General features: G+C 38.1%; 1 pseudogene; it reads right to left on the reverse strand.

Moving 5' to 3' along the window:
• Positions 1–255: 255 nt before the first annotated feature.
• LOC114314901 (transmembrane 9 superfamily member 12 pseudogene) overlaps positions 256–12,888 on the reverse strand; it is a 290,140-nt pseudogene continuing 277,507 nt past the window's right edge.

Genomic DNA, 12,888 nt, shown 5'->3' on the forward strand with positions numbered 1-12,888 from the left:
TGAAAACAAAAATCAAACAAAGTGATTAAAAAATAATGATACATAATTTTTTTTTTTTTTTACAAGTGTATACAATCCCTCTAATTCATATGCATCTCATCCAAAATAATATGAAAGTGATAATTTTAAAATTATAAATTATAATGCTAGATGTATTATTTTTAAATACAGAAACCATAAAAACCACATTACTCTGGTCCATGGCAGGAGCTGTCCAGGCAAATAGAAGGCTGCATCATATACCCAATAAAACAAACAACCCCATTTGCAATATAATCTACCTATCTTTTCACCATAAAATCCAAAGAGCATACTAGGATAGAAAGTTCAATTGATTACATCTAGTTTCCAACACATGACCGGTGAGGGAAAAACAAACAAACAAAAAACAGGCAGCACACAATGAGAATGAGACAGCTAAATCATAACTTCAACATTATTAAAATCTGTAACCTGTTGACGTTGTCCGACATAATAGTGTAGCAAGCCAAATTTTGCAAAAGCAAAATGTTGGATTGATCCCTTGCACCAGGAGACTTAAAGCGGCCCATGGGACTTAGCAAATATACCTGTGGAATATATCTCCACCGATGAATAAAGGTACCAGACAAAATACAACGATGTGAGGAAGCCAATAGTGCCGGTAGATATCTTGATCGCAATGGCCATAATCAGTGAATACCCAAGATAAAGTATAGCCGATGCAGGCCCATTCAAGACCTTAAGGTCAAAAACCAGGTAATTGATGGAGTAGAGGAACACATAAAGAGCAACGGAACCTGATGCATAGAATTCTTTCCACCACCATTGCCAATCCTCAGCACAAAGATGCATGGAGGTAAGGACCACAGATACTTCTGCACAAACGATCAACAACAAGAAGAAGACAACAAGCAGGAATCCAAAGACATAATAGAACCTCCCGAGCCAGATGCTAGAGAGGATGAAGAAAAGTTCAATGAATATGGTTCCAAACGAAAGGGTCCCAGCCCCAAGAACAAGAAGCCATGATGGATATTTGCGTGCAGAGATCTCTCTTGGTATCTCGTTGGTTCGTATAGGGTACTGAATAGGCTTAGCTTGTGTTCTTAAGAAACCTCCTAGAAGGGTGAGTGGCACTGAAATGCAGAACCAGAGAGACACGGGAATAAAATAAATAGAAATGGGAATTGCACCGGTGCTTTTGCTACCCGAGAGAATAAAATTCAGCACAGTGAGGATAACAAAACAAATTCCAGGGAGGAAGTATGCAACCGACCAGGCAACTGACCTCCAACCATCTGAAGTTCCCTTGATTGTTATCCACAGGCGTACACCAGCACAACCACCAAGAGTCCCCAGGAAAAGATAAAAAATTATCATACCCATCCCAGTGATCTGAACCCCACCTCCAAGCATCACACAAAGTAGCTTTGAGTGATTTAGTTCTCTGAACACATCGCTCACAACAAACCTCCAGCCTGAAAGCTGCTCGTTCATCTGTACTTGAGCTTTTTCATCCAATTCCTCGTACATTGTCAAATCGCTTCTGCTTCTGATTGTCCGTAAACATATAACAAAAGCAATACCAGCTAAGAAAAAGATCACCATTAGCGAATTTAGGATGGAGAATCAATGGACTTGAGCACCTTTCATCTGCAGGTAAGCATCCCATCGAGATGGCCATCTAATATCGCTCTTCACAAATTCAACATCATAAGTGAACGACACTCTCTCTTGCTCCCTTATTATCTGAGATTTGTCAAGTTCCAACGGGCAGTTTACAGAGAATTTGTCATACTCATACCTATGGAATTTTGACATTGCTTCGGGGTCATATTTGACACTACAGGGGACAACCTCAAAACCAACTATCTCAAATCTAGAAGGCTGCTTCTTCTCAACATTTGGAATTACACCCATACCCTCTTCCCCAGTACCAATTATCGGCACACTTGCCCCTTCATACTCATGAACCAAAACCTTGAACTTGAGGTGATTGATTGTGCATACCGAATACCGCACTAGATGATTGTGGATTGGAGCTCCACACTTGATTGGACTGTCCAGGAATTGAGACCCTTCAACAATGAGCACCGTTAGAGCTGCCCAGTTGGGGGTGGCCGGATAACCCCTTCGGTGTGGGAGTGAGAGATCTGAGAAGATGAGGGATACTCTCTCAGTGCTGAGAGTCGTGTTTTGGTGAGTATAGTTCAGCTTAGATCAGTCACCTTCAGTGTGAAGTCAGTGTAGTTTATATAGAACTCTTTGCTTGCTACCCAAGATGGTTTCATAGAGCTCTGGTATTGTAAAGTTTTCTTTTAGCATTGCCCAAGGTGGGGGACCATTTGGTAGTTGACCAGGGGTGTATATACTTATTGTAACCATGCTTGTAACAGTTCACATTCCTTCGATCAACTGTTTCCGTGATTTTACGGGGAGGGGACCAGCTGAGGTGGCACCCTCCATGTGCATGCATTCACAGCTTCCACGTTTCTTTGTTGAGTTCTTTTGGCTCGGTACAGTCATGCCTTGGCTCGGCCCTCTACGAGATTGTTTGTAGAGATGGGCTGGCCTAGTAGGATATCTTTGTATGGGCTCGGCCCCTTTTGGGTTCGGTCCAAGGATCAGATCCTGCGGCTTGGCCCAACCCAGCATCGTAGCTAGACTGACCTTTCTACTATAGGCAGGGCCCAAGTGCTTAAGGACTTGAGTGGATTGTTGACGATGTAATTGGGCTAATCTGACTGGCCACTTGCTTATCCTGCTTCTCAGGTCTTGAGTCTAATGGATTGGGCCGGCCCAAGGATTGGATCCAACCCATTTTATATTTAGTCTAGGCTTGCCCCCGGTCCATAATTTGGACCGGAAGGTATTGGTTGGACCCTTGTAGTCCACCACAAGTCTTGTTTTAATGATTCAAGCCATGTATTTTGTAGGACTTTTTGTATATATTGTTCATGAAAAAAATAACAAATTATGATTATCGAATCGATCTAATTTTTTTCATAAATGATATACATGAAAGGGAGTTACAAAATAAACTATTCAAATTATTGAAACTGAACTCGTGGTCGGCCCTACATGTAGTACCTTCCAGTGCAGATGAGGACTGGAGGTAAAGCCTAACCCTTCAAGTGGCAAAATGCAGATTTATTTCAGAAAAATAAAGTATCAAAAGTGTCCTGCCCCAAATACATACGTAAATACATTACATACATGAACTAAGTAAAAAAAAATACTATTTTTGTTTTCAATTATCTATCTACATATCCATTCAAATCAAAGGAAGAGAAAGATTAAAAACAAGATCGGAGTTCCACATTTACAAACAACAAACAAATCAGAGGAATTCAACAACAGCCCGAACTGATCGCTGTGTTCAATCGGACAAAAACTTGAACTGATCATTGTGTTCTTCATAGATACACATATATGTATGTATGTATCATGGAGAGAGAGAGAGAGAGAAGACACACCTGTTCGTCCTGAGATCAAGGATTGTAGAATCGACACAGATATCCAATTTTCTGGGGTTGACATTTTGTGCTATATATATCGATGATCACATAATTCGAGGTCGATTCCATTGGTTTAAGTGACCATTTTTGACTTATTAACTATAACAAAATAAAAGCACTACAGTTTTTTGAATTTTATGCCACAAGTCACCTGAAGGTCAATTTGTCATGGTTGAAATTGTCTTTTGCCTTACGTTCTACGGCTGAAATGGTTGTCATTGTCTCAAGTCTATTTAACAGAATTTTTGCCTAATATGAATTGGTGGATCTCTCTTCTATGACAATTTGAAACTGAGGATTTGATCTTTCCATTCCGATTTGAACGGGTTTTCTTTTCGAAAAATACTCCCGACGGGACGAGAATGATATTTAAAAATCAATCCCCGATTAATTTCGAATCAGGAACAGTGATAAGTGTCCAAGCTCCGACCCCGTTTGTCCTCAAAATGATACATATATATACTTTTTTGATTAACTGTTTCTCTCTCTCTCATTTCATCTTTTTATTCATTTCATGTCTACTCTCTCTCTCTCTCTCTCTTCAATTTCATCACTTCAACTTTTCGCATGACTACCACTCCATATGGAGTGGGATTCCCTCCGGTCTACTGTTCGGGTTTGCAGATACTCATCACGGTTCTGTTTTAATATTTGATTAGTTTATTTTGTCAAACATTTAGTATATAAGATTTATACAAAAAAATTAGATTAAATTAATAATTGTAACTTATTTAATTTATTGCGTTTAATACCAAAAAAATTAGTTTATTTTTTAAAACACAGCTATCGATCCTAAATTTTAAATTTTTTTTAGATGAAACCCACGATGAGCTCCACGAATCTGAAAAATGCCATCCAAATCTCAAATTGGGGATGCTGCTGCTGCACAGGCTGTGTAGCGAAATGGGCCATTTCGATAATCCGAACCGTTCATATTTTAGAATACATCTTGTAGAACATGTCCGTAAAAACTCAAGTTAATCGAATATCGTTTACCCATACATCCACTCACATTTGTATTCATTTTAATACTTTAAATCGTAATTATTTTTATTTTTGTAGATACAAATGTAAGTGGATGAATGGGTAAACGATATCCAATTAACTTGATTTTTTACAAGCATGTTCTACTTGATGTATTTTAAAATATGAATGGTTCGGATGATCAAAATAGATCCCAAAATGGGCTCGATTCACTGCACAGCATTTGCTGCTGTGCAGCCTACGCAGCAGTATCACCAATTCCATCCAATCTAGATTATGGATCGAAGGAAACCTACTTCCTTCATAATAGGTGTTCTTTCGGTAAGGTTCAACCAAATTGAACATGCTCTCTATATATATTTTGGGTGGGTGGGTGGGTGGGTGGGGGGAGGGAGAGCTAGCTATTTTAATTAGTTTCTAATTTTTTTTTTTATAAAAAAAAAGTGCAAAAAAGCATAGAGAAGAATGGACTTTTTAATTTTTTTTTAGATGATATACATGAAGTGTTCAATCAAAATGAATAGTTCAAATTATCAAATTAAAATCTCTGATGAATCTTACCGACCCCAACAACACCCTTCAATCTAAATTACAGACCGAAAGGAACCCACCACCTTTATAAACGAGTGATCTTTTGGTAAGGTTCAACCAAATGGGACATGCTTCTTTTTTTTTTTTTTTTTTTTTTTTTTTTTTTTTTAAATAAGAACTAGCTATTTCAGTTAATTTTTTTAACTTTTCATGAAAAATCGTATAGAAAATTTGACTTTTTAATTATTTTAGTATGTCTCCAAACTTGCAACTTGCTCTATTTTATGCTCGGAAAATGGCTCATACACCCACTGGGGGTCGACCCCCAGTGAGGTGGCAGTCCATAATTGGACAAAAAAAAACTGTTTTTTTTTTTTTTTTTTTTTTTTTTGGGTTTCGGCCAGTGGGGGCGCGACACCTCACTGGGGGTGCGACCCCCACTGGGGGTATGCAGCAGGATTGTTTATGCTCAAATGATTGATTTATGTTGTTTTGATTCATGTATATGTTGTTCTCTATGGAAAATGCCTAACATGTTTAGAGTGCAATAACCTGAATTCAAGATCGGCCCTGGGCTAAGGCCATTAAGGCTTGTGCCTAGGGCTTCCAAATTTTGGCCCAAAATAAGGCTCTAAATTTATTAGTTTTATATTATATTATAAAAGTTCAAAGTCCAATATTTTTTTATTGTTTGAGGCCTAGTCTAAAAGGCTGCTCAAAAAAATCTATTGGGCCAAATTAAATATATATATAATTATTGTTAGGCCCAATTAAAAATTTATTTAATTAGTCAAAACAAATATGTATGATATAATGAATACAAATAGAGTCTAATGTCAAGATTTTAATAGAAATAACTTTATCTTAATTTTTTTGCCGTCTCGATTTATCATATTATAATTGAATAATTTTATCCTAATTTCTTTTCCTTAATTTTGTTTTTCCTAATTTTTTTCCCCTCTCTCTTTCTCATAATTTAATTGAATAATTTTGCCTTAGTTTTTTTTCTCATTTTTTCCCCTATAATTTGTGTTTTGTGTGGGTGTTGATTTCTAACCACACAACCAAATGGGGAACTCAGTTGTAGAGAACCGGTAGAATAGATTAAGCACGAACAACCTGTCACAGAAAGATAAGAATTTGGTGGTGATTCGTCCATCCAGGGGCACTCTGACGCTCAAGTCAGTAATCAAATATCTCTCAAAGATAGCAAACTGTGCTTAACTCACAAGAAAGAACTTACTGCTTACAGTATATCATACATACCTGAGACCCACGAGGGTACCCTACTTTTATAGTCAACACTGACCTGATCTTTGTAGAAGTCTCACTTCAGTGGACTCAGGCTCAATGCTCATCTTAGACTATCAGCTAGATAGGGATAACTCTTCATGACCCTTATCCCTATCTTAACAAAGACCCTCCCCTGTTCTAGGACTCTTGCCATTTATCCGCTCATCTCGGATTTTGGTATCTCCACAGATAACCTCGGCCTAGCCAAGATCATCTTGGTGCATGACCAGGCCACGTGGCACCTCGACTGACACTTCGGCATCACCTTGGCCACATGCTGTCATTCACAAAATATGTCCCCACAACTGCCCCCTAGGTTCTATTACCTCGGCAACCTGAGGTGATAAAACCTACATCGCTTATTCATATATTATGTTGGCTAAAATTCATTCTTTTCTTCGATCATGATCATGACTCGTCGGTTTCAAGTACTCAGTACTCAACTGTCCATCTTTATCAAGGATCAAGAACCAAGAGTCAAGTTCTTTAAATATCTTAACCTAGATCCCTCCTCTAGCTGAGGTTATGGTATCATTATTTCAAGAATCCCAAAAGTTCTAACTGCTCATAAGTTGTCACGCACAGTCGTCCCAATCATTTCTTCTACATGTCCATTTCTCATTGGTTCATACCTGACACGCGCCACTAGGTCACGTCGTTTCTGCGCACGCCGCCTGACAAGCACATCGTCCAAGGCGCCTCATTATGTTTTGCCGCCTTTTCGTATATTTGACAAAACTCTTCCTTCTATTTTCGTCTTTTCACTTTTGTAATTCACAATTTCCCTCGTCTCTCAAACTCTCTCTCTAAACATTCCCAATGCTTTATTGCTGTTTCTTTAAGCTCTGTAATTGCTCCATTCACTTCCTCCGGCAAGCTTCTCGTTTGTTCGTTTCCAGTCATTCAAGTCATATGACTCCGCCGAACCTCACATCGGTGCCTGTAATTTTGGCCCCAATCGGTGAGTTCATAATTTCTTTCAATTCCAGTCGTTCATTGTTCTATTTTCATGAATTGGCCATATGTCTGTTCTGCATCTGTTGTCATTGAATTTTTTTTCATTGTTGTATTCTATTTCTAGCTTTATGTTTTGTTCGTTATTTATTGTTCTTGAATCTTCGTTGTGCTTTGAATCTCGTGCTTGTCTATGATTTGGGCTGTTTAATTTATCCTTATGTCTATACACACTGTTCATGGTTCTTGCACACACGTACGTAGTGTTCATAAATTTGATACTTTAACAATTTGCCACCGCTCTTGACTTTTGCACAGCTGCACACACCTACGCAGTGTTTCTTGAATTCATGTTGCTTTCTTGATTCTGAATCACGTTCTTTTCTATTTCTCTTTGACTTGTTTTCCAGATTCTTGCATTTGATTCTTGTTTCTATTATAGACTTAGGTATGAGATTTGATAGAAATCACATCCTTAGGAAAATTGAAACAAATTTCCCTTAGATCTTCAAAATTCCTTGTCCCAATACCTATTTAAGGGTTTAGCCAAGGTCTTTAAACCCATACCAATCATTCTTTTCTGAAATCTTGCACCTGTCTTTTTTTAAGCCAACACCATGGGTATGTTAAAGTGGAGGGTGTTGGGGAATTTTCAAAATGGTTTTTAAAATTTATAGTTTAGTTTTTTGGGTGTTTTCAAAACCTTCCTTGTTTTTCTTTGGAAAGCATTAATTAAGCTTGGGGATTTTGTCCTACATTGGAAAGAGAGGAAAACATGAAGCACTTAATAAAGTGCTACATGGAATATTCCTTTGAATATGGAATTGTGGGATGAAAGCTAGCGTGCATGCACCCACATCGCAAGGATGGTGCTTCGCACAATCCGCATATGCACACGCGCGCTCGCGTGGTGTGGGCAGTGGGCTGTGTGGCGTTTGATGGCACACTTTGCACTTAGCATGCATCAGTGCAAGGCGACATGGGGGCGCTTTCCTATTTGCATCGGATAGGTTAGAACGATGACGTGGATCTGACATGGAATATAGTCAGCTCCACGTGGCAGTGACGTGTCATCCGTTGGCGATGAGTCAACTAACCAATCAAACGGTTGTGTGTCTGATCTGGAGTGGGTTAATCATAGCTGTTGATTGGAGATGTGCGCGATTGTATGGATGAGATGGCACCTGATTGTGATCAAGTATGATTAGTCAAGGCATCTGTTCAGTGTTAGAATGATCTACACCATAGATCATCGATCCAACGGTCAAATATGATCGGATGCAATCAAGGGACATGACCATTCGATCAGATCCATCAAGGCCTATAAATAGGCTACGAAATCAGCCATTTCATTCCATCCAAAATCCTGAAAAGCATTCCTGCAATTCTCTCTCTCTCTCTCTCTCTCTCTCTCTCTCTCTCCCTCTTGATTTTGAATTTTCGATCAAGAGTTTCTTAAGCAAATTTTTGTTTTTCTTATTGATAATCAAGTTCTGCAGATTTGATTATTAGTGTCTTGGTTTCTTGATTATATCAAGAGTGTTCTGATCTATTGTCGTTAGTGCAGACGCCGATAGACTAGATCTTTAGATCAGGCTTCATTGTATCTTGGAGGCAAATTTGTTGTAACCCTCTGCACACCTTTTGGTGGGTACAAATATTGTCTTTAGAAAAGCGACTAAGTAACGCGACTTGAAGCATCAATTTTCTGTCCTATATAGACAAGATCATTTCCAAGTTTTGAAGACTCGAAGACCACCAATTGAAGAATTCTAGACAAATTGTTCCAACAATCTAAAGACAATATTTGGATATGGTGATGTCTATTTAGAAATTGACTAAAGATTTCATGAAGCTTGATCGTTTTGATGGAGAAAATTTTCGATGCTGGCAAAAGAAGATGCACTTTTTGCTCACCACTCTCAAAGTGGTCTATGTACTAACTACCCCCTATCCGACGGAGCAAGAAGACGAGACTGTGTAGCAAACCCATGCCAGAACCAAATGGGAGAATGACGACTACATTTGCCAAGGACACATTCTGAATGCACTATCAGACTCTCTAGTCGATGTGTATCAACATCTGGAAATGGCAAAGCAACTCTTGGACTTATAACAGTCAAAGTACCTCATCGAGGATGCCACCAATAAGAAATTTCTAGTTAATAATTTTATGCGTTTTACAATGATTGATATAAAGCCCATTATGGAACAATTCCATGAGATCCAATATATTTTGAGTCAATTTCGACAAAAGAATATGAACATGGATGAATCTATTGTAGTTTCATCTATAATAGAGAAACTGCCATCTTCTTGGAAGGATTTTAAGAAAACTCTAAAACACAAAAAAGAAGATCTTACTTTAGAGGAATTGGCTCAACACCTCTGAGTTGAGGAAGAGCCAAGGTTACTTGAAAGTAAAGATAACCAATTGGCTCAGACGTCCAAGATCCACATGGTGGATAATGGTAAGAAGTTCAACAAAAAGAAGCGTAAGCATGAACCCCAACCTGAGAAAAATGCTAAGAAGCTGAAAGGCGCTTGCTGACACTGTGGCAAGCCAGGGCACTTCAGAAATGAATGCCAGTCATACAAGAAGAAGCCAAAAGCATCAAATGCCAAGAACAAGTTCGTGGCTGTTGAATCCAAGGTAAACATGCTCGAAGATGTTGGTGATTGGTGGATTGTCTTAGGAGCAACAAGGCATGTTTGCAACGACAAGAGCTGTTTCACTATTTATGAACAAGTGAGTGATGGAACAGTTCTTTACATGGGTAACTCTTCAACTGTTACTATTAAAGGCAAAGGGACGGTGGATCTAGAGTTTACATCTAGAAAAGTCCTAAGTCTTAATGAAGTTTATCATGTACCTGATGTCAGGAAAAATCTTGTATCTGGAAGCCTACTTAATAAGCATGGTTTCAAGTTAGTATTTGAGTCGGACAAATTTGTCCTGTTTAAGGGTGAGATTTTTGTTGGGAAGGGCTACATGTATCAAGGAATGTTCAAACTTAACGTTGTCAATAATATATCTGTTTTTGCTTATATTGTTGATTCTTTTTCTTTATCGCATGCTCGTTTAGGTCATGTTAATACTAGGAAAATGCATGATATGGTTAATTTAGATTTAATTCCTAAGTATGACGTTGATTTGTTTGAAAAATATAAATTTTGTGTGCAATCAAAAATTACTCGCATTCCATTTCCTAAAGTAGAAAAAACCACATCTCTGCTTGAACTTGTGCATAGTGATGTATGTGACATGCATAGTACCCCCATTAGAGGTGGTAAGAAATATTTTGTAATATTCATTGATGATTTTTCTAAGTACTGTCATATCTATCTTTTGCATTCAAAAGATGAGGTACTTGATAAATTCAAGATTTTTAAAACAGAAGTAGAAAATCAGTGTAATGTCAAAATAAAGAGACTTAAGTCTGATAGAGGTAGTGAATACCATTTTTCAGAATATTATGAAAATGTTGGTATCATTCATGAGAAGTTTGCACCCTACACACCACAACAAAATGGAGTAGCTGAAAGAAAGAATAGGACATTAACAGAAATGATTAATGCTATGCTTTCTTATTCCAGTTTAAGTTCTGGTTTTTGGGGTGAAGCCTTGCTCACTGCCTGTCACATACTTAAAAGAATTCATTTCAAGGGAAGAAATGCTACTCCTTATGAACTTTGGAAAAACAAGAAACTTAATCTTGGTTACTTGAAAACATGGGGCTGTAGAGCAATAGTCAGATTGCCTGAACCTAAAAGGAAGAAATTAGATAAAAAAGGAATTAAATACATATTCATTGGCTATGCTATACATAGCAAAGCATATAAGTTTCTGGTAGTAGAGCCCTATGGTTCAATGGAAACAAATACCATCATTGAATCACGTGATGCGGTATTTTATGAGAATCGTTTTACAACCATTCCAAGGTTGGATTCTAATCAAGAAAATGAATCAACTTCTTTGATGTTTACAGTGAAAAGTGAATGACATGAACCTATTGAGCCTAATGAACCCAATGAGCCTATTGAGCTAAGGAGGAGTAAGAGGGCTAGGACTGAGAAGTCATTTGGCCCTGATTTCATTGTTTACCTTGTAGAAGGAACTAGAAAAGCTTATTGTAAGCAAACAATGATTTCTTTGAATATGGATTCAGATCCATTAGCCTTTGAGGAAGCTATGAAGTCTCAAGATGTTGTTTTCTGGAAAGAAGCAATAAACGATGAGATGGATTCAATCATGGGTAACAATACTTGGATACTTGCTGATTTGCTACCTGGATCCAAACCCATTGGTTGTAAATGGATTTTCAAAAGGAAAATGAAAGTTGATGGAACAATTGACAAGTTTAAAGCAAGATTAGTTGCTAAGGGTTTTACTCAAAAGGAGGGTATTGATTGTTTTGATACATATGCTCCAGTGGCTAGAATCGCCACCATTCGAGTGTTGTTTGCCTTAGCCTCAATCTATAAGCTTGAAATCTATCAAATGGATGTTAAGACTGCTTTACTAAATGGAGAGTCAGATGAGGAAATCTACATGCAACAACTGGAAGGATTTGTTGTACAAGGTTAAGAGCACAAAGTGTGTAAACTGGTGAAGTCATAATATGGACTAAAAGAAGCTCCAAAACAGTGGCATGAGAGAGTTGACAAAGTAATAGTGTCAAATGGTTTTAGGATACATAAATCTGATAAGTGTGTGTATAGTAAGTTTACTGGAAATAGAGGTGTAATCATATGTCTATATGTAGATGACATGCTTATTTTGGTACTAGCAATGATGTCATTGAAAGTACTAAAAGTTTCTTGTTGTCTAGCTTTAGTATGAAAGACATGTGTTTGGCTGATGTAATTTTGGGTATTATGATCAAATGAGAGGACAATAATTTGATTCTAACCCAGTCACACTATATTGAGAAAATTCTTAAGATATTTAATCAATATAATTGTACACCCATGTCTACACCTTTTGATTCAAATTTGAAATTATATCCTAATACTGGAAGAACTGTTGATCAGCTAGAATACTCCAGAGTAATAGGTAGCCTGATGTATGCCATGACTTGCACTAGACCTGATATTACTTTTGCAGTGGGAAAACTTAGTAGATACACTAGTAATCCTATTAGTGTGCATTGACATGTGTAGACACCCCATTTTTGACCGTCCTCAAGACTTGGACGTCACCATTTGAACACCCGGTGATCATCCATGTTTGTGTTCGTTTGGAGTTCCCGGAGGTCTCGGCTACGCGCCTTACCTCAGGATCTCCGAACTCGACTGTTTAGTGATTGGTTTTGCACCAAACACTTGTGTTTTGCCTTGGAGGGGCAGGGAATGCCTTGTGAGGCATCCCCACACATCACCGGCCATGGCCAGAGGCCACCGGCTGGTGTTTTGTTGCCATCGGCAATATATATTGCCGGTCGGCATTGTTTGTTGCCGGTCGGCACTCCTTTTTTACAAAATGGCAATTTTGAGCAGCCGATTACTGTTCATCTGCTTTTGCAGATATTTTAAGACAGCTGTATGTCATTTTGTTCCCCTCCATACACGTGTATGGAGGGATGGACCCCTTGTTAGCTTACCTTGTAAGCTTTACAAGATTGGC

The sequence above is a fragment of the Camellia sinensis genome, chromosome 8 (assembly GCF_055761805.1).
Source record: "Camellia sinensis isolate YWXY chromosome 8, ASM5576180v1, whole genome shotgun sequence".
NCBI classification, from domain to species: domain Eukaryota; kingdom Viridiplantae; phylum Streptophyta; class Magnoliopsida; order Ericales; family Theaceae; genus Camellia; species Camellia sinensis.